At 46.3% G+C, this 20,798-nt stretch overlaps 1 protein-coding gene across 4 annotated transcripts in view; it reads right to left on the bottom strand.

The window, feature by feature from the left end:
* fam110b (family with sequence similarity 110 member B) overlaps window positions 1-20,554 on the bottom strand; it is a 35,090-nt gene extending 14,536 nt beyond the window's left edge. Inside the window, exons 1-2 of one of the 4 annotated variants that reach the window (XM_060059793.1) lie at window positions 19,630-20,554; window positions 19,351-19,443 (exon numbers count right to left, since the gene is read on the bottom strand). The gene's annotated coding sequence lies outside the window, so the exon portion shown is untranslated. Of the gene's footprint in view, window positions 1-19,350; window positions 19,585-19,629 lie in introns of those variants that run through there. The other 3 variants (XM_060059795.1, XM_060059794.1, XM_060059792.1) reach the window with 3 other exon arrangements.
* Window positions 20,555-20,798: the final 244 nt, after the last annotated feature.

Here is a 20,798-nt window from a genome sequence, read left to right as displayed (position 1 = left end):
AACATAATGTTGTAGCTGCAGAGAATTTAACAAAGAAAAAAATCTTCTGTGTAATGACGTATACTTCTCTTAATTAAATTAAAACTGGTGGTGCATTGGTGCATGGCGACACATTAGTGCCATAATTCACTAATGTGATAAAAGATGCAATCGTGCGTATTATATTATTCCACACGCGTAGATATTAACTGCGAGCGCGGAAATGATCTCTGCGCGCGCGCAAATTACCTCTGTGCGCGCAAAACAGCCTCTCGCACGCGCAAATTACCTCTGCGCGCGCAAATTACCTCTGCTCACGCAAATTACCTCTGCACGCCCAAAACAGCCTCTTGCGCGCGCAAAACAGCCTCTTGCGCGCGCAAAACAGCCTCTCGCGCGCGCAAAACAGCCTCTCGCGCGCGCAAATTACCTCTGCGCGCGCAAAACAGCCTCTGCGAGCGCTAAACAGCCTCTCGCGCATGATGTTCTGCTCTCGCGCGCAAATTTAGTTTTGGGCACTATGGGGGAGGGAACCAAGGCAGGGCAGGCTTTCCTATGATTGGCCGTTTCTGAAGCGCGATATTTGATTGACAGCCCTCCTCACATTCAATTCTGAATTGTACAGTAAATGGCTGATGATTCTATGAGTATAGGCGCAGCCTTTTAAGTGTCGGCCTCATTGTCCTTTAAATAGCTGAAGAAAAGCTGTTTATTGGGAGCAGAACGTCCGCCGGCGCCCGTCTATATCTGCGAAATGCGGACGTCGTTGAGGCACGCCGCACGCGGACGTAATTGAGGCCCACGCTGTTGGTGGTTGGGGATTACAAATTTTTCAGTGCTACGGCTCACGCCTAGGGATAACCCAATAGCGATAGCCTTAAAAGGCTGCGCCTATACTCATAGAATCTAGAGTTACAATACGTAACTATCGTTTCAGCCATTTACTGTACAATTCAGAATTGAATGAGAGGAGGGCTGAGGAGGGCTGTCAATCAAATATTGCGCTTCAGAAACGGCCAATCATAGGAAAGCCCGCCCTGCCTTGGTTCCCTCCCCCATAGTGCCAAAACTAAATTTGCGCGCGAGAGGCTGTTTTGCGCGCGCAGAGGTAATTTGCGCGCGCGAGAGGCTGTTTTGCGCGCGCAGAGATCATTTACGCGCTCGCAGTTAATATCTATACATGTGGAATAATATAATACGCCCGAATGCATCTTTTATCACAGTGAATTATGGCACTAATGTGTCGCCATATGCTGCCTTGTTAATAAAGAAACGGATACTGTGAATTAGGGAAATACGTCCAGTATTAGGCATGGCTATTTTAAATAAAGAAAAATCTTCCAAGTGTGTGCAAAGATACTTGATATTAAAACATAAAAGTGCAAAGTGAATGCATACAATTTTAAAATGAACATGAAATGAGCGCAATCACCAGCTCCTCCGTGTCGCTTTCAGCCATATTTGCTTAGATGACGATGATGCGTTGAAGCCGGTTGCAGCTCATGGCTCTTTAAATTTCGCGGGTCGCGGATGATGCGTTGCAGCCGGTTGCAGCTCGTGGCTCTTTAAATTTCGCGGGTCGCGGATGATGCGTTGCAGCCGGTTGCAGCTCGTGGCTCTTTAAATTTCGCGGGTCGCGGATGATGCGTTGCAGCCGGTTGCAGCTCGTGGCTCTTTAAATTTTGCGGGTCGCGGACGATGCGTTGCAGCCGGTTGCAGCTCGTGGCTCTTTAAATTTCGCAGGTCGCGGATGATGCAATGCAGCTGGTTGCAGCTCGTGGCTCTTTTTCAATTTCGCGGGTCTCGGACGATGCGTTGCAGACGGTTGCAGCTCGTAGCTCCATCCATGACCCGCTCTTTATATTTCGCGGGTCATGGATAGATCGCGTCAAACATGCATTATCGCGATAGAGCAATATAACTAAAATCTCTATCGTAGGCCATTTTTTATCGTTTATATTGTATATCGTTTATATCACGCATTCCTAATTGAAACCCTTTCATATTTTTCAATCTCATAGGTCCCATGGGCTCTACCGGAAGGGGTGTGACTTCGCCACTCTATGGACGAACGTTAACTCACTTGACTCGGTTTGCAGAGAATACTCAAACGCACCACCAGACCTATGGTGCGTTTTAGTATTCTCTGCGAAACCCACTCGGACCTCGGATGTGACGTCACGGCCACACTTCAAGCGTTTTATTATGTTTCCCTTGGTCGTTGGAGAAAGACATGGACGCCACCCGGAAAGCTGTTGTCGCGGTAGCATTGGCAGAGTACCAGGCACTCCAAAATAAGTAGGCTATAGGCCATAGGCAGAGATACGGACGCAGTAAGGTATTGCAGTAATGCGAGTGATTGAAATTGACATTTAAACCACCAAAGCGGTCCAAGCACAATGAAAACAGATCATTCTTCAAGTCACACTGGGCGCAGCCATCTTGAATTCTGTCTCGGTATCCTTGCTCGGCCTTCTCTGAGTTCATCAGAGCAAACGCACCATATCTCCATTGTACATGAACCGTCACAGCGAATCGAAGTAGGGTAGGCTGCGGCAGTTAAGACCTTTGCTATGATGAAGGCCCACGTTTACACTTCTGAAATGTATATCAAGTTTTATTCGCTCTCGTCGACTTAGTTGCTGAATCTGCTGATGTTATCCTGGCGTACATTCCATGTGTTTGTGTTTTACGCACATGATAAAGTGGTGTGAGGGATTTGAACTGGTATAATTTAGTTTGGAATTGGATTATTTGTAAAATAGCTGTGCTGTCACCAAATCATTTTGAACCAGGTTATTGTAGTTATTAAGACCTGTTTGGTGTGTTATTTATATATGGATCTGCAAAACATGGTTTGCACATTGCGTCATGCATACTTTAACATTGCACTACATTACACTACATGTTATGTGAATTGCATATTGCCGTTTGTGTATTGTTCCTTTTTTTTGCATTATGTCTATGGCACATTGGCCTTTATATGTTGCTGGTTTTTAGATTAGGTGTACGACATATTGGCCTTTATGTGTTGTTAGTAGTATTGTACATTGAACATTTTTCACCTAGACAATCCTGTGTATCATACCGCCAAATTCCGGACAATACCCACCCCTCAAAAAGATTGAGAATACCCGGGAGGCAGGACAAAATTATCTGTAGCCTGTAGTAATGATGACAAAGAACCAACTTATTCAAATCACGGAATTCAAACAAATTAGCTAACTACTCACTTGAAATTGTGCAAATAATGATTTTCACGATGCTCACAATGAAAGAATGTTTGGCAGGCATGTTGAGCTGGCGGCATCAGTGACCGGATGAGATGAATGTTACGGGAGGTGGCTGGATGTACCTCTAGAGTACCTCTAGAGGGTAGGGTTTTTATAACCTCCCTCTTACTATACCAATATACGTTCTGCCACTTGCTTACTGGAATTCATGTGAGAAATGCATGGAATAATAAAGAAAAATGTTTGGTGACCCACATAGTGTGTGTAGACAGTGTAAGAATAATATTATGCTCCTTTGCCTGGTTGTCAGACATTTTTACGAAATAACAAAATAGCAAAAACAAATGGCATAGAAACTCAAATTTTGGTTTGGTTTTTCAAAAATACAGGGATAAAACTCAGGTCATTGTCAGCACATATGGTTGACTTTCAGAGGAAAACCCTGCATAATGTAGGTACACTACATTTTTCGTTTGTTAAATTAATCCCACCAAATTACGTTAGGGTAACAACATTTGGGTAAGGGATTCAGGTTAGTTTGTTTTGTGTGTAAGAGAGAACAAGAAAAAGATTTTGAGGATTCAAGTTGATTATATAACAGAAAAAAAAAAAAGGGTAATGTCAGAAGCAAAACAAGTAGTTTGACTGTACTCACAGATGCCTGTTTATGAAAATAGGAAAAAACTAACGGAGCCTTGGATCTTAACAGCTGAAGTGGCCTTTTTTTTTTGGATCACATTGCATCGACTAATGCCTCTGGGGGTGTTTCTGTGTGTGTGTTGGGAAATCAACACTTTTCGTATGATGTCGGGCTAATTGGAATAGCCTATGTGCAATGGAAACACCAACTCTGCAAAGTCAAAAATTTCAATGGACAAATTTGACATTATAGGGAAGTTATTTCTTTTTTTTTCTTTTATTTTAACAATCTAAAAACAATTTAACATCAGGCTTAGCGAGTGCATTACAAATACATGAAAAGTAGAAATACAAGTCACCAATCAAGCAGACCTTCGATTTGGAACTTGGCCCGACGATGTGTGCAAATCTCTCAATAACAGCTGTTTAAATCAGGTATACAATTTTAATACCTGCTGAAATAAATAAATAAATAGGCTTCAATGCCGAAAGATACAGGCAGAGTTATTTGATTTTAAACAACAACAGTCCTAGAATATAACCATGGGGCAGACTACTTTACGACCATATGGGCGTCTTATAGCGCGGATTGCAATTCTTATTGCAGCCTGCAGGGTTATGCGAGAAACATACGGAGGGACGCGGTCGTTGAGCTCCCCTGCCCCACATTGCATGACTCGTTAAACTCAACTAGAATCGCCACCATCAATTTGTTATCAACAGACCAAAAATAGTCGGAAAGCCTACAGAAACTATAGATAGTTAATGTGACAATCACATTATTAAAAATAAACTTGGAGCAATGATTTACTGAGGAACTATTTTTTTTGGGAGCATGCTTTTGCTGGGAGTTCACCGTCCCACCTGCCCATATGGACGGCACGCGCCTGGCCGCATGCCGTCCCACCTGCCCATATGGACGGCACGCGCCTGGCCGCATAGTACTTGTAGTACTCAATTTCGCTTGGCATATTTTAAATTTCACCTTATGATCTCCTATTTCTGCAAAGTATTTCAATACTTTGCTGCGCTTCGCTCTTCCGCCATCTCTTAACTTTTTGAATTCTGGCGTTGTGCACACGGAACGGCACGGCACGCGCCGCACAGAAATTTGATACTTAATTTTGCTTTATGCACTCTGCACGCCCACGTGGCAACACACATAAAATTTGCTTCAGAAAACTTGTCTGTGTGTATATGCAAACTCGAGTTTGCCTGTCCACCAACCGATTTCATTTGTAACGAGGCTCCGGGTAAAGTCCAAAAATGCTCCGGTAAGCGGTGAGAGGCGGACGCAAGGTAGTTGGACTCCCGACCTTGGACGGGGATCAGGGAGGAAGAGAGGGCGTAGCAACAGGAGTCGGTCGGAAGAGCCAAGGGGTTCTAGGCGCCGCCCTAGCGGTGTGGAAGCGGCCGGGGCAGGCGCCAGACCTGGAGGGAGAGCACAGCAGGGTGCAAGATCGACGGTGTTGGGGGTGCCCAGGGAGCCCAGCCAGCGCGGTGAGGCCAGCCACACGAAGGCTGGGGGAGAAGGGGCGGTAGCGACACTGAGGAAGGGGCATTTCGGGGCCGGAGGGGGTCGGAAGAGCCTGCAGGTAATGTAGTTGGACAAGGGCGGTGTAGGAGGAGGACGCTTGTCTAAGAGAACGGTGGTGGAGATCAGCTTCCCGTATAGAAAGCAGGTGTGCGAGCTGTGCGAGGATATGTTGGAAACAGCAGGGAGGTGTGTGAGTCACCTGCGGAAGGCGCATGGGATAAACAGAACGATCCTGTTGTGCGCCAGATGTGGAGTGTCGCGGAAGAGGAGACACGAGATGGCGTGTCATGCGGCAAAATGCATGAATGCAAGGAGAGCGCCGGAGCTCGGGATACGATGCTCCATGTGCGAGCGGGCTTTCAAAACCAACAGGGGGTTATCGCTACACATGAGAGCGGCCCATATGGAAGAGTATGTGGCCCAGGCGGAGGTACGCAGGGAGAGGCAGCGGGACCAGGGTAAGAGCGGGAAATGGTCCAAGGAAGAAGTGGCGGTTCTTCGGGGGTTGATGGGGGAAGGGGAAGAGAGAACGGGCATTCTTGCTGAGGCAGGTGCACTGATCCCAGGGCGCACAAAGGAGCAAGTGAGAGGAAAGATCAGGTATATGGCGAAGCAGGGCCGAGCCAGGAAGAGGAGGCCAGAGAGATGAAGTGGCATCTAATGGTGGGAAGGAGTGCGCCGTGCAATGCAGGTCTGAGCATTTTGCGAGAAGGCGTCAGGAGAGCGTTGGCTAGGTTGGAGGGAAGCGATATGGATGGGTCAGCGAGGAGGAGACTAGGAACATCCTAGACGATCTCGTCAGGAACGAGGGGAGCGTGCGGAGACCAGGGGCGTTGACGAGCAGGGGACGAACTTTGAGGACCAAGCGTTACACGGGACGCAGGGGCTCCAGCGGGAGGAGGCTGAACTTCCAGGACATTCAAGGAAGGTTCAGCAGGGAGAAGGGGAAGGTGGCGCGGTTGGTGTTGGACGGCAGTGACAGCGGGCTGTGTCCGATTAAGAGCAGTGAGGTAAGCAGGTATTTCAGAGGAAAATGGGAGTCGGAAGACCAGTTCAAGGGTCTAGGGGGGGGGTTCAGCTGGACCCAGGCTTGCAATAATAAACATCTAGCAAAGGCCCATGAGCCCGGCCGACGTACTTAAACTGAGGAAAATAATTAAGAGGGGCTCTGCGTCGGGTCCGGATGGTATTATGAAGGTGGGCCTGGTGAGGTGGGATCCGAAGGGAAATAAGCTGGCAAGGTTGTTCAACGGGTTCCTGGTGAACAAGAATATCCTGGAGGCGCTAAAGCACAACACAACAACCCTCCTGGAGGCCTATCACAATTAGCTCAATGGTCCTTCGGCTGTTCTCTTCGATTCTGCATCGCAGATTGGCCAGCGCTTGTCCTACCAGCAACAGGCAGAAGGGGTTCAAGGAGGCACAAGGGTGCTCCGAGAACCTGCTGGTAATAGATGGGCTGCTGAGGAAGAGCAAGCAGAAAGGGACACCACTGGCAATGGTGTTCATTGATCTTGCCAAGGCATTCGATTCGGTATCGCATAAGCATATCCAATGGGTCCTCACAGAGAGGAAGGTAGACCTCATCGGGCACCGTTATCACGTTTGCAGCACCCGAGTACGGACAGGCAGGGAGTTCACCCCAGAGACCGGGATGAAGATCGGAGTAAAGCAGGGAGATCCCCTTTCGCCCCTACTATTCAATCTGGCTATCGACCCACTGCTTGGGGCGCTAGAGGGTCTGGGAAGGGGCTTCAGATATGGGGAGGAGAACATAACGGTAATAGCCTACGCAGATGACTTGGTGTTGCTCAGCGACTCTTGGAGCGGAATGGCGAGGAACATTGGTATCCTGGAGGCGTTTTGCGAGCTCTCGGGCTTGAGGGTAAACCCGGCAAAATGTCAAGGGTTCCTCATCGCAAAAGGGAAAAGAACAGTAGGAGGGATCAATGACTGCCCGGAGTGGAAGTTGTGCGGAGAAGGAATAAGTATGGTTGCGGCGACGGTGCTGGCCATGGTGGCGTCGATCGCGGATGCACCGCTGAAGCCAACACAGAAGGTGGAGGTGCTGTGTGAATATGCGGTGCCAAGGCTGATGTATAAAGCGGTGCACTGCTCGGCAAAACAGACAAATTTGCGTAGTGCGGATATGGAGATAAGGAGGACGATCAAGCGATGGTTGCACCTGAGCCCTGGTACAACAAACGGGATATTGTATAGCAGGAAGGCGGACGGAGGTCTAGCTGTACCATGTCTTAGCAAGGCAGTGCCGGTGGCCATCGCAAGGAGAATCTCAACGCTATACCATTCGAACGACCAAACCACAGCGGGGTTGGCGAAATATGTAATGACTCCCCGGGAGTTCATCAAACAATGGAAGGGTGGATCCACGGAGAGCGTGCAGAGGGCACGGGAAGACCTGTTGGACCCGGAACAAATTAAATTTGTGGGGCCTGAACCGTGGAGAGATATGGAGTTCAAGAGGTGGACAAGGATGGGACCACAAGGGTTTGGAGTAAGCCTGCTCAAAGGTGATAAGATAAGCAAATCGTGGCTATCTATCGAAGGAAGGAGATTCTGGAAACAGGCGTATATCATTCGAGCATGGCAGATATGGGCAAATGTACTTTACATTTAACCCCCCCCGTGTAGGGCGTGCGGTACGCAACCAGAAACAAGCTTGCACATACTGGGCGGGTGTGCTGAGACCAAGCTGAACAGGATGAACAGGCATAACCATGTGTGCGCATTGTTGGCGGCAGTGGGGGAGCGGAAAGGATGGCGGGTGATGCGGGAAAAGCACATCACCATGAGTACAGGGAGAATGGGAGTGCCGGACTTGGAGTTCGTGAAAGGGCCCGACCTATTGGTGGTGGACGTGACGGTTAGGTTTGATGGAAGGGAGGAGAAGGCGGTGAAGGCGCGGGAGAAGGCGAGGAAATACAGGCCTGTTTTGGGAGCATTGGCTCTGGAATTTCCAGGGATCCAGAACACGTCGTCCCATGGAATGGTTATGGGCGTCAGAGGTAAGTGGCTGTGGACTAACAACAAAATATTGGAGCGCCTGGGTATGTCGAAGAAGGGAACGATGCAGGTGGTGGAGGACGCCTCGCTAGAAGAACAGTGGTGGAGATCAGCTTCCCGTATAAAGGGCAGGCGTGTGAGTTATGCGAGGATAGGCTGGAAACAGCAGGGAGTTGTGTGAACCACCTAAGGAGGGCGCACAGGATAAATAAAACGATCCTGTTGTGCGCCAGGTGTGGAGTGTCACGAAGGGGAAGACACGAAATGGCATGTCATGCGGCAAAGTGCATGAACACCAGAAGGGCGCCAGAGAGGGGAATACGATGCTCCATGTGCGAGCGAGCGTTCAAGACCAACAGGGGGTTGTCGCTGCACATGAGGGCGGCCCATATGGAGGAATATGTGGCACAGGCAGAAGTACGCAGTGAGAAACAGCAGGACGAGAGTAAAAAAGGGAAGTGGTCTGAGGAAGAAGTGGCGGTTCTTCGGGGGTTGATGGGGGAAGGAGAAGAGAGAAGGGGCATCCTCGCCGAAGCATGTGTACTGATCCCAGGGCGCACGAAGGAGCAGGTGAGGGGCAAAATCAGGTACATGGCGAGGCAGGGTCGAGCCCAGGCTGGGCCGAGCCAAGAAGAGGAAACCAGGGAGATGAAGCAGCATCTCATGGTGGAAAGGAGTGTGCCGTGCAATGCGGGACCGAGCACAGTACGAGCAGGCATCAAAAGAGCGCTGGCTAGGGCGAAGGGAAGTGATAGGGAGTGGTCGACCCTCACTCCAGATGAAGTGGAGACTGGGAACATCCTGGACGATCTCGTCAGGAGTGAGGGCAATGTGGGGAGGACAAGGACGTTAACTAAGAGGGGACAAGCGTTAAGGAATAAGCGTTTCACGGGACGCAGGCCCTCCAGCGGGATGAAGATGAACTTCGAGGAAATGCAAAGAAGTTTCAACATGGAAAAAGGGAAGGCGGCGAGATTGGTGTTGGACGGCAGCGACAGTGGGCTGTGTCCAATTAAGAGCAGTGTGGTAACCAGGTACTTTAAAGGAAAGTGGGAGTCGGTTGACCAGTTCAGAGGTCTAGGGGGGTTCGGCTCGACCCAGGCGTGCGATAATAAACTGCTGGCGAGGCCCATCACCCCTGCCGACGTAATGAAAACGAGGAAAGGAATTAAGACAGGCTCGGCGGCGGGTCCGGATGGAATCACGAAGGTGGGCCTGGTAAGGTGGGATCCGAAAGGGAAGAAGCTGGCGAGGTTGTTTAACGGGTTCCTGGTGAATATGAATATCCCGGAGGCGCTGAAGCGCAACAGAACAACCCTCTTACCGAAGTCGAAGGACCCTACGGAGAGGAAATCCCCATCCAACTGGAGGCCAATCACAATTGGCTCGATGGTTCTGCGGCTGTTCTCCTCGATTCTGCATCGCAGATTGGCCAGCGCGTGTCCCACCAGCAATAGGCAAAAAGGGTTCAAGGAGGCACAAGGGTGCTCCGAGAACCTGCTTGTGATAGATGGGCTCCTGAGGAAGAGCAAGCAGAAGGGGACACCATTGGCAATGGTGTTCATTGATCTGGCTAAGGCGTTTGACTCAGTATCTCACAAACTCCTGCCGGGGGCCCACGAGCAAGGCGCTGGTCTAACGTCGCCCGCTCCAGAATGCACCTCTGCCGAGCCGTCGATTGAGTCTGAAGGTGTTGAAGGAGACGCTTCTGGTTCCAGCTGATCGATGGAGTGTTTAAGGGCCGCCCTTAGCCCGTAGCGTCTGCCTCTAGGTGCCTCAGAGAGACGGAATGTCGTCTTTGTGGAGAGAGAGGTCAAGAGGCACCGAGACAAGAAAGGCTTAGACAATATCATGGCCGTGCACTGTCTAGATTTTAATGGGTCAAACATTTCCTGTAGAGGAGGAAATGTTTGTTCTTAGGTGGGGGGGTGTTACGACCCAGGGTCGTATGTGTATTTTGCAGTGTTGTATGGATTTCGTCTGTGCTGTGGTTCCTCCCGGCCTGAGGGTGGTGTTACCACCCTTAGGCTCTCTCCCTCTCCAGGTGCTGCTCCTCCCAGCCTGAGGGTGGTGCTACCACCATTGGTGTCTCTCCAGGTGCTGGCTGTCGATTGGTGCAGGGGCTGGAGGAGCTACTATAAATGGCCGCCGCTGGAGACAATCATTCTCCTTCTCTGGACCCTGCTCCCAACTGCACCAGGCTTTACCATATGGCATTATATTGTATTGTGTTGTGATATGTTAAAACTTTAGCAGTCCAGGCAATCATAGGGGTGAGTAGCTTGTTTGGTTTATCTTTGTTTTCTTTGGTTTGTCGGTTAGGGAAGTTAGTTTTGGGTTAGATTGTTTTTGTTTGTTGTTTTGGCTATGCTCACCCCGAGGCTCCATCAATTGAATAAATTAACTTATGCTGGACTGCAGCCCTGTGTGCCTGGTCGTCCTTGGGAGTGGGGAAAAGAGGGGAGCACCATTTGTTGTGTCCGGTTCCCCTAGGCCGGTCGTAACGTTTGCAGAGAATAAGAAAGAAAGAAAGAATAAAACTTAAAACTTATTAAGAACAATAGTCGAGGGCTGCATGCAGCACTCACCTAATAATGAACATTAACTCGTTTTCAATGTCAGAACTTGAACCTAGGGAAGTCAACGGCCGTGCCCGTACCCAGCCGATGCTCTGCTCGGTCTCCCTCTCTTAGGGGGAGACCAAGCTCTACACCTGTTGGAAATGCAGTCCTGCCCTCAATCTCCATCATCCTGCCCTTCTTAAACCCCGGTTCTTCACCCACTCACGGCAGATTTTTGTTTCAACCACAGTGGTAGATAACCATTAGTCGGCATTAGTGAATATTGTATTTCTAAATAGATTGTGTTCGATGTTCCCTCCCAGTACCTGCCTGCAATCCACCCAGTGTGCTCATCTTCCTGCCTACCTGCCAGTAGCCCTGCCTGCCTTTCATCCATCTTTTCCACCTCCTGTTTATTCCCTACTGCCCACATCCTCCCTACAATAAACCTGTTTAATTCAACCTCCGTTGTCTGCGTCTACCCTTCGGTTCCCCCATTCGATAACCACCACCTCGCTAACCACTAGGGTGTGACAATATTTTGTGCCACGAAATATCACGATATTAAAACGTGATGAAATGCGTTGAGATGAAAAAAATTAATCACGATATATATATATATTTTTTGCAGACTTTATGGAAACAAGTTTGCACTTTAAAAATGTATAGACTAATGCCGTTTTTCCACCGACAGTACCAGCTGAACTCGCCACGAATTAGCGCGGAACAACTTTGTTTGGTTCCAGGCACGTCGTGTTTCCATTTTAAAGAAGTACATCTTCAACGTGGGCGGGTCGCATAGCAGCCATGCGCGAAACTGCGCATGCTTATCCATGAGACAAACAAACAGGCCTACACACGTTTGTGTAGGCCTGTTTGCCTATCAAGCCCCTTTTTTATGGAATAGGCTGCCATCAGCGATCAGGGAAGCTGACTCTGTGGAGCTATTCAAAGGGAAGCTCAAAACGCACCTCTACAATCTTGCATTTGGAGTGTGAAAACAACTGATGCGAGAGTGAAGACTACTCTGTTTGCTTGTGCTTTTCTTATTACATTATACATTCCCACTATGTACTTTTCCGTTCTAATTCACTATTCTGTCTGTTCTAGCGTGTTACGGGTACTGGACTGGATGCCTCGACTCTCCTCATGGATAACCGGCAGAACCCCATCACCATTTTAATATGATGTGCATGTATTTACCTGTATGTCAATTGTGGCATCCATTGCACTCCTGACCATCCCTGGAAGAAGGGATCCCCTACACTAGGTTTCTTCTCAAGATTTCTTCCTTGCTGATTCAAGGGAGTTTTTTCTTGCCCGTGTGGGGGCATGGGTAAAGGGGGGTGTCACAAATATTTGGCCTGTTAAGCCCTTTGAGACTGTAATGGTGATTAAGGGCTACACAAATAAAATTGAATTGAATTACACACAGGAGCATCTCCACCTCTGTCACAGTCCACGGCGTGTTCTTGCGTGCTGATCTTGCGGTGTTCAATAATCAATCACTATTGTTGACTGAACACTGATGCTAGTATTTAAAGATGCCGGTGTTGTACTGAAAATGGAATCCCGGTCTGAAATCGCACCGACTCTCCGCTTGAACTCGCTCTTATTTCGTCATGTATGACTTGTCAACTATTAAATATTTTAGTGCCCTCGTAGTCGCCTATAAAATCTTGCATTTCTTCTTGTGATGACATGATATAAATACTGCTATAAACTATGAACCCTCTTTTCGTCAGAAGAAATCTTGCATATCGCTTTCTACGATAAGTGTCTCATCGCAGAGAGGGGCTGCAATTTCAGGCAGGGATTCCATTTTCGGCAGAACACCTGGTATCGGTCGTCAGGCTCGGACATCGCACTCGTCCAGTGGCTTAACTTTCTGGCCAATCAGTGGCCAGCAGCCTGTTAACATCACACAAAAGTACCGGTCCAGCTCTCATGGCTAAAAAAGTAACAGGCACAAGGTACAAGATTTTGGCAATTGAAACGCAAAAAAAGGCGGGCCAAGTCGAGGCTAGTTGAGCTAGTACTGTCGGTGGAAAAGCAGCATAAGAAAAACTTTTGTTTAATGCCATTTATGACAAGATGATTAGTCCGTACCATGTATCTTGTTTACAATTTCATAACAAATGGAAATATAGGGCAAACAGAGGGGTGTTCCACGAACGGAGGTTTAACAAACACTGAGTTAACGCTGAACTCTAGGTTGATTGACCCTGTGCCGACCAACCCAGAGTTTTGGGTTCCACAGCAGCGGTTATGCATTAGTTCAATCAACTCGGGGTTGGTTAACACAGGGTTGTGCGTGTCCACGCCAAACCTAAAAAGACGTGATGTATGGATCATGGAAACCCTGATCGATATGGCGAAACGGGCCGCTTATTTCAATGAAATGGAACTCCAGGTTCTCCTGGAGAGCTATGACGAGGAGAATGACATTATCACAAGAAAAGGGAACGCTAAAGCCTCTGCAACCCGGAGAACCAAAGCCTGGCAGCGGATCGCTGACCGCGTAAATGCGTTAGTTACACGTCAAAAGCATGATCCTTAATATTTGAGCCATGAATATATAAATATCCCAGTTAAGCATTCTTAAAGATCCTACCACATAACCCCTTTCTTCTAAAGAAATATGTACTCCGATTGCTTCCAAGCGGTCAGAGGATCAAGTATAAAAATGAAGTATAAAAAACACACAAACTGGTAAGCTTTTCCCACCATTGTATTGGTATAAATTTAAATAAGCCATTTTTTTAAGCCAATCGTGAAAAGGCCGACAGTCGGCAGACTGGATCTGGCCCTCAAATTGTCTTGACCCCGGTGGAGGAGCTGTTAATAAACATAAATTCAGGGTGCCCTGGCATGGAGGGGGTACCTACCACCTCAGAAAGTCAGGGGCCATACCCCACTGGTTGAATGTAGGTTTTTGTGTTTTCTTGTATTTCCGATTTTTTTTGCCTTCGAAGTAGGCTAACACATGCAAACCGTGTGCTTGCCACAGCGCATACTATTCCAAAGGTTTCTTTTTTTGGTAACTGGGTAGAAAACTTAAATGACAATTCATCAACTTCACAGATCAAGATGGATTATTGCTTGTAATGAAGCCGCCGGCTACGATCGAACATTCTCCGCAAGTCCGTTAGGACTATTTTATACTTTATGTTAATGCCTCTCGGCATTGTACTCAGACAATATTGCTCTTTGTATGATAGGAGGCCGATACAAATCTTGGATGGGTAATTTGAAATGACTGAGATGTGCTCAGCATCTCCAAAATTATAGCCTAGATAAAACTACCATTTGAAAAAAACGGAGGGCTACGCAAATAGTCTGGAGTGAACTGAGGCCAGGTCCTCGATTGTTAGTGTTGGCTATATTAGGCTATTTAAATATATTAAAGATTTGCGCGAGAATCTATATCACTCCACTCCAGCAAAAAGTCATCCGATATGCCAAGATGTCGAGCCGTGGTCTTATCAATCGCTCCCGGTGGATGGCACGTATAATTTGCGCTCCGATATCAGCAGTTCTCTCATCAAAAGGGCATACCATTGTGAACACATGAAATCTGCGGTGAACGCCGGTTGAAATACCCAAAACCGGGTTATGTTTCAAACTTAACCTGGTCCGACCAGGTTTGATTCAGAGCATATGTTTCTATAGCAACTAACATACCGTGATCCTTTTGGAACGGAAAACCTAGGGTTACCGCAAACCCTGGGTTAACTTACCCGGTTATGTGATAAAACCGGCTTTATGGAATACCCCTCAGCATTGTTTTGCATATTTTGTGTCTTAAAAATCAATGACAATATTTTTTCAGTCATACATTTTCTTCATTCAAGTTTTGTTAAAAATATCGTTACAATATCGAATCCTGAACCCAATATCGTGTATCATATCGAATCGTGAGATGAGTGAATCGTCACACCCCTACTAACCACCGTGAATATTTTTGACCAGTTACGCATGTTGGTCTATAACAGTCTAAGAGGTAAAAAAGTGCGCTGAACGAAACTTTCCTCAAGAAAGGCAACAAAGTCAAATCTAACTTGTGTGATGCTTCTCTTCAGTTTAGTAGTAGTGCTAGCAATATGCTGTACTACATTAAGAACAAGCACCCCCAGTGCTTTTGGTACAGCCAATGTGGTATCGCATATTCCATGTCTGAGGATGGCTCACAACCAAAGGTCACGATGCTGCTAGCCGGGGGGAGAGGGTGTAGCGTGCACCGGTTTGAGGCCGTCACAAAGCCGGTGTGCCGAATGATTGAGACCGACGTGCTGTCAAACAGTAGGCCTTATTATGCCGCTTTTCCACTGCATGGTATCAGCTCGACTCGACTCAGCTCGCATTTTTGGCGTTTCCACCGCAAAAACATGGTATCTGGTACCTGAAGTGGCTGCTTTTTTTAGTACCGCCTCGCTCTAGGTTCCAAGCGAGCTGAGCCGATGCTAAAAGGTGACGTCGGCAGACGGCCGGCCACTGATTGGCCAGAGAGTGTGACGAAGTCACGAGAGCGACATGGCAACCATGCTGGTAACAGCCATAGCAGCCAACATATTCCACTTCTTCAACTTCAACATGCCAGCTAATAATACGAACACGAATACCATCGCATCGATGTCCTCCATTGTTGTTATGTGAGTTCTGTCCATGTGTGGGTTGCGTAGGTGTTGTTTGCGTCGCGTACAAAAATACGCCACGGCCCTTTCGCGCAGCCGACCCCGCCCACGTCCAGGAGGTACTATTTGCGGTGGAAAACGACCCGTGCTGCTACCGTGTCGAGTCGTGTCGAGTCGAGTCGAGCTACATGTGCGGTGGAAAAGCGGCATTACACTGCCAAGCCGGTTCGGTCGCGGCAATTTCACTGCATTGCCTGTGTAAAACCGAGGGGGTGAAATCCCCAGGCGTCACGGAGCGGGCTTTCTTGGTTCAATGGAGAAGTTGGGGCTACGCACGGAGAGTAGATCTCTTTAGAATAATTTGCATTCTATTGATGTTTTTATTTTTTTATGATTCTAGAGACTCGCATGTAAGAATGAGTATACATCTGAGTGTAAGTGTAGGCAACAAACTCAATAAACTATTTACAAGTGCGAAAACGCTAACATATTCTTTATTTTGCTGACCACTTTTTTTTTCATCCCGACAAAAGGATAGGATAGGATATATTTATTTGTCATTGGACAGAAGTACAACGAAATTCAGTGCACTCACGTACTGGTCTCATTTAAAAAGGTAACATAATAAATAATAAAGAAATAAAGAAAATACATTCAACATTTCGTTCACTCACTACATTCATGTCGTCATACACTATACCGTTAACTTAGTGCCATTGTATGCCTAAAAAATAGTAAAAAAATATAGTATGCCTTAAAATAGTAGTACAAATATGTAAAGTGCTGAGCATTGCATTACATGTGGACGTCACGGATTAATACTGTCGGAACTAGTGGATTTATTTTCAGGTCAGAGTTAAGTATGGTGACTGCTTTGGGATAGAAACTGTTTATGAATCTTGTGGTGCGTGTTCTGATGGACCTGTAACGTTTCCCTGAGGGCAGCAGTTCAAACAGATAGTTGGCAGGGTGGTATGAGTCTTTCATAATGTTGTGTGTCTTCTGCAAGCATCGGGAGTTGAAGATGGTGTCCATGGTGGGTAGCTGTTGGTTGATGATGTTTTGGGCGGTTTTAATAATCCTCTGCAGTGACTTCCTGTCTGCAGCAGAACTGCTACCGTACCACGACAGAATTCCGTAGGTGAGCACACTCTCGATGGAGCAGCGATAGAAGGACCTTAGGTGCTGTTGTGAGAGATTGACTTTCCTGAGTGTGCGGAGAAAATATAGCCGCTGCTGTGCTTTCTTAACTATTGCTGTTGTGTTTATTGCCCATGATAAGTTCTCTGAGATGTGTATGCCCAAGAATTTGAACACCCTCTCCACCGTCTCCCCGTTGATGTGAAGTGGTGTGTGTGTGTCCTGCTTCTTCCTGTAATCAATGATCAGTTCTTTTGTTTTTTTGATGTTGAGGCTCAGGTTGTTCTCTGAGCACCACTCTGTCAGCCTTTGAACCTCCTCTCTGTAATTGGCCTCATCACCTTTGGTGATCAGACCCACCACAGTTGTGTCATCTGCGAATTTCACTATGGTGTTGGTAGTGTGAGATGGGGCACAGTCATGTGTGTACAAGGAGTAGAGTAAAGGGCTCAGTACACAACCCTGTGGGGCCCCTGTGCTGAGTGACAGAGTGGGCGAAAGGTGCGGGCCTCGTAAGGAAAGAGTTCCTCAGCGTCTTTCTCATAGATCGCCATCTTTCCCTGTCTTTGTTAATGCAACATCACTTTCTCTCAAATGATCAGCAGCTTGTGGATTTCACAGTCTCTCCAGTTTAGAACTTCTCATGTTGATATCGCTGCGTTTTCTCTGTCTAGACAACGCAGCAACACCTCTACCCCAAGTCCCGCCCCCGGGAACCGCGGAGCCGGCAATTCGCATTTACATCAGAATGAAAGCAATGTAGGGTCCAGGAGGGTAAATTGGGGTGCTAGCTCAAGACGGTAATTTACCACGGGCAGTGTAATCGCCACTGATTTCGAGGAACAATTAGATCTCGATTCAAAAGGTCTGTCTCCGTTTCTAAGTTGTTTTGTTCTTGTTACGGGGGGTGTGTCGTGTTCTATATGCACTGATGAGGGTGTGTTTTTGTCTTTCCTATGTCCCATCCATTTAGGTTGAAATATGTCTTTATGATGGGAAGGCCATTTTACAATGATGCGAAATAAAGAAATGATCGATAATTCCCCCCAAATGCATTGAAGCTAAAGTCATCCACAAAGTACAGTACATATATTTGTGTTAAAATGTAGGGAGTAAAGGTAAAAAGTTGTTGGAAGAATAAAAACTAAAAAAGTATTGCTGTATTTCCCACCTCTGAGTACAATTCAACCAAATACTAAACTTTTTATGGACACCTGTTGGGTAGAATGCAACAGCAATGCAACAAAAGAGTCCTAAATTTGATACAAACCAAGGCATAGCCCTATTAGCCTCCATATATACAATTTAAAAGTATAATTTGACCACCATGAACAATTACCCTTTTATACTAACTTCTAGACTAACTAGATTATGGGGCTAATCTGAATCTGATTAGATCCCATCATTTGATTTCATTGCCATAGCAATCTTGTTGAAATATCTGTCAGGCTTGATTTTTCCAGTTCACTCAGTCAACTATGTTCTATCCAAATAAACATGTTGCTGTGCTTATCAGGGATAGAGGCTTGACATATTTGCATCCAAGAAGAACTCCCAAGGAGGTTGACCTTTACATACTTCGATTTCATTCCTAAGAATACCACTTTAAATAACATACAACTCAAATATACATATTTGCATTAATCTATATTGATGCATGAACTGTCGGTAGTATTAACTGTTAGGCCTACATAATCTAACAGGAGCACTGGTGATGATAAATGTCAACATTACAATTGAGCCTAGCCACCAACTATACTGTTTATCATCAGTTGTTTACCTGAAGTGAACCCATGTGCATCTGTCAATCGATCTGTGTGTTATCTTACTGTAGAGCAAGTCAAGCAATGGAATGATAATGCATCCGTTTTTCATTTAAAGATGAATCACAGTATAAAAAGAAAAGTATAATAGTAGTGATAGGCCTATACTTCGACCAAGACTATTTTGATTTAGCTGGTATTGCGTGATAAATGATGCCAGCGAGAGAGAAACAAAACGTCATTGGTATTGTGAATTCACATTTTTTGCAAAACAAGGTGAATAACCACCCAAATATGGCTGTAAATCACTAACAAACTAGGAATGACAATATGCATCCTAAAAGTCATAATAAATGACGTCCTCAAGCGAGACTGAGTGCAACCAATACATATTTAATACACTATATCCAGGTAAAATATCTAATGCAATATGTGTCCGCATCTCAATGTGTATGTACGTGTGTGCACTGCTGGTGGTGCAAAGGGATCAAAAAGCCCCACAAATAAAATCAACCACAACACGAATTGCCAATGTCTGAGCTCTGTAGCATGGCGGTCCTACCTGTACCATGACGTCTACTGTATTTTGCAACAGGAGAAAGATGCCTCGTATCGATATACTTGTGCAGATCACATTGTGTGCCGTGCACGGGAACAGTTAATTATTGCAAAATGTGGCTCATGTGACAATCTATCCCAACAATAGCCATGGTGTCGACATGGAGGCATTACAACGAGGAGAAGGTACACATCGTTCATGTGCAGTCATCGACGAATGACGCCCAGTTATTCCTCAAATGACGACAGCCAGTCCTCTAAAATAATTTCAGATCTGCTTACCTTGGTACCCTGGAATTGAAAACAAAGGAGGATGCTGCGGTATCTTCTCGGCCCTGATCATCTTACTCCAGACCAGTTAACGGTAAAGCCGCTCTGCAATGCACAGGAATAGACTTTAGCACAATGTTGCCAGATTGGGCGAGAAATCGGTCCCAATATGGCAACACTGGCTGCAGCGCGCTTCAGCCAGTGTTGCCAGATTGATCGGAAAATCAGGCTCAATCTGGCAACACTACTTGAGCAACACAAATAAGGGGACGGAGAACATCTTTACTGTACCGACAGGCGACAGCGATATTGTTTCACTTCTTATGACAAATGTACTTATTGTAAGTCGCATTGGATAAAAGCGTCTGCTAAATATCCCAAATGTAAACCAGTGAGTGATTCCCTACGACGGTCAATGCAGGGGTCCGTTCTGTCTTAAAGGGTTAGTTCGGTCTGAAAGGGCCAGTGTTTCATTCCCCGCACAGATGGGCTGAATACAGGCGAAATCGTCACGTCGTACCAATCAGCTTTGGTATAGAAGCAAATTATTGCTCTAATTTTTTTTAATTTTAAAAACTAATGAACTCTGTATATGGGAATGTTAACCCCTTGAAATTTAAATATTATACCTTTTAAATGAACCAGGTTGATCTGGATTTATTGGTTATTGAATTTACCTCTGAAATTAAAATATGGCATTTGAAGTTGTAGGCCTACCGTGTCAAAACATGAATTAAAATATATATTTTCCAATGGCACCTTTTAATATATTTATAAGTTGCAGATATTCAAAATTGGTTTAAATCAATATACATTTCTAATATCCAAGTGGTGAATATATGGATCAGATAATTCAAGCAATACAAGTTTTAACTGAAGTCTCAGGATATTCCAAGGCCTTACCAATCAAGACGGAATGCAATCGAACTGACTGCTGGCCATCATGGGATGGCCAGCAGTCGGCACGGTCTGTCCATCATGTGATTAAAGAAGGATTGCAAAAAGGGTGAGTGGGCTCTGGTATGTTTGAATATAAACATTTAAATCCAGATATCCGAGTCATTCATTGGAATGGGCCGGTTGTTTCTTCCCATTGGCTGTTTCAACTGTAATCACCGATATACCTCCTAAATCCCTCCCCGCGCCAGATTATAGTAGAGTGTATGTGAGTGTGCGTGTCCACTCACTCGCAGACCACACGACAATCAGAGCTGTCTCTCAGCCCTGATCAATTCTCCCAACCCTCTCCCCGACTGAGTCGGCAGACTCATGTTTGAGTCCGTTTGTGTCATTCATAGGTCTGAAGCAATATAGGACTGATAAAAAGGAAAAGTGCAAATTAACTAAATTTACTTAACAGTATAATAATAATGTTATTATACTGTGGGGGGGGGGATCAGTGATAACGGTGGCAACAGCCATTGGGAAGAAAAATATACTGAGGCCCATTATTCTTCCTG

This window comes from Gadus macrocephalus, chromosome 8 (genome assembly GCF_031168955.1).
Source record: "Gadus macrocephalus chromosome 8, ASM3116895v1".
NCBI classification, from domain to species: Eukaryota; Metazoa; Chordata; class Actinopteri; order Gadiformes; family Gadidae; genus Gadus; species Gadus macrocephalus.
The sequence above is the reverse complement of the archived record's forward strand: the minus strand, read 5'-3'. Positions and strand labels throughout refer to the sequence as shown.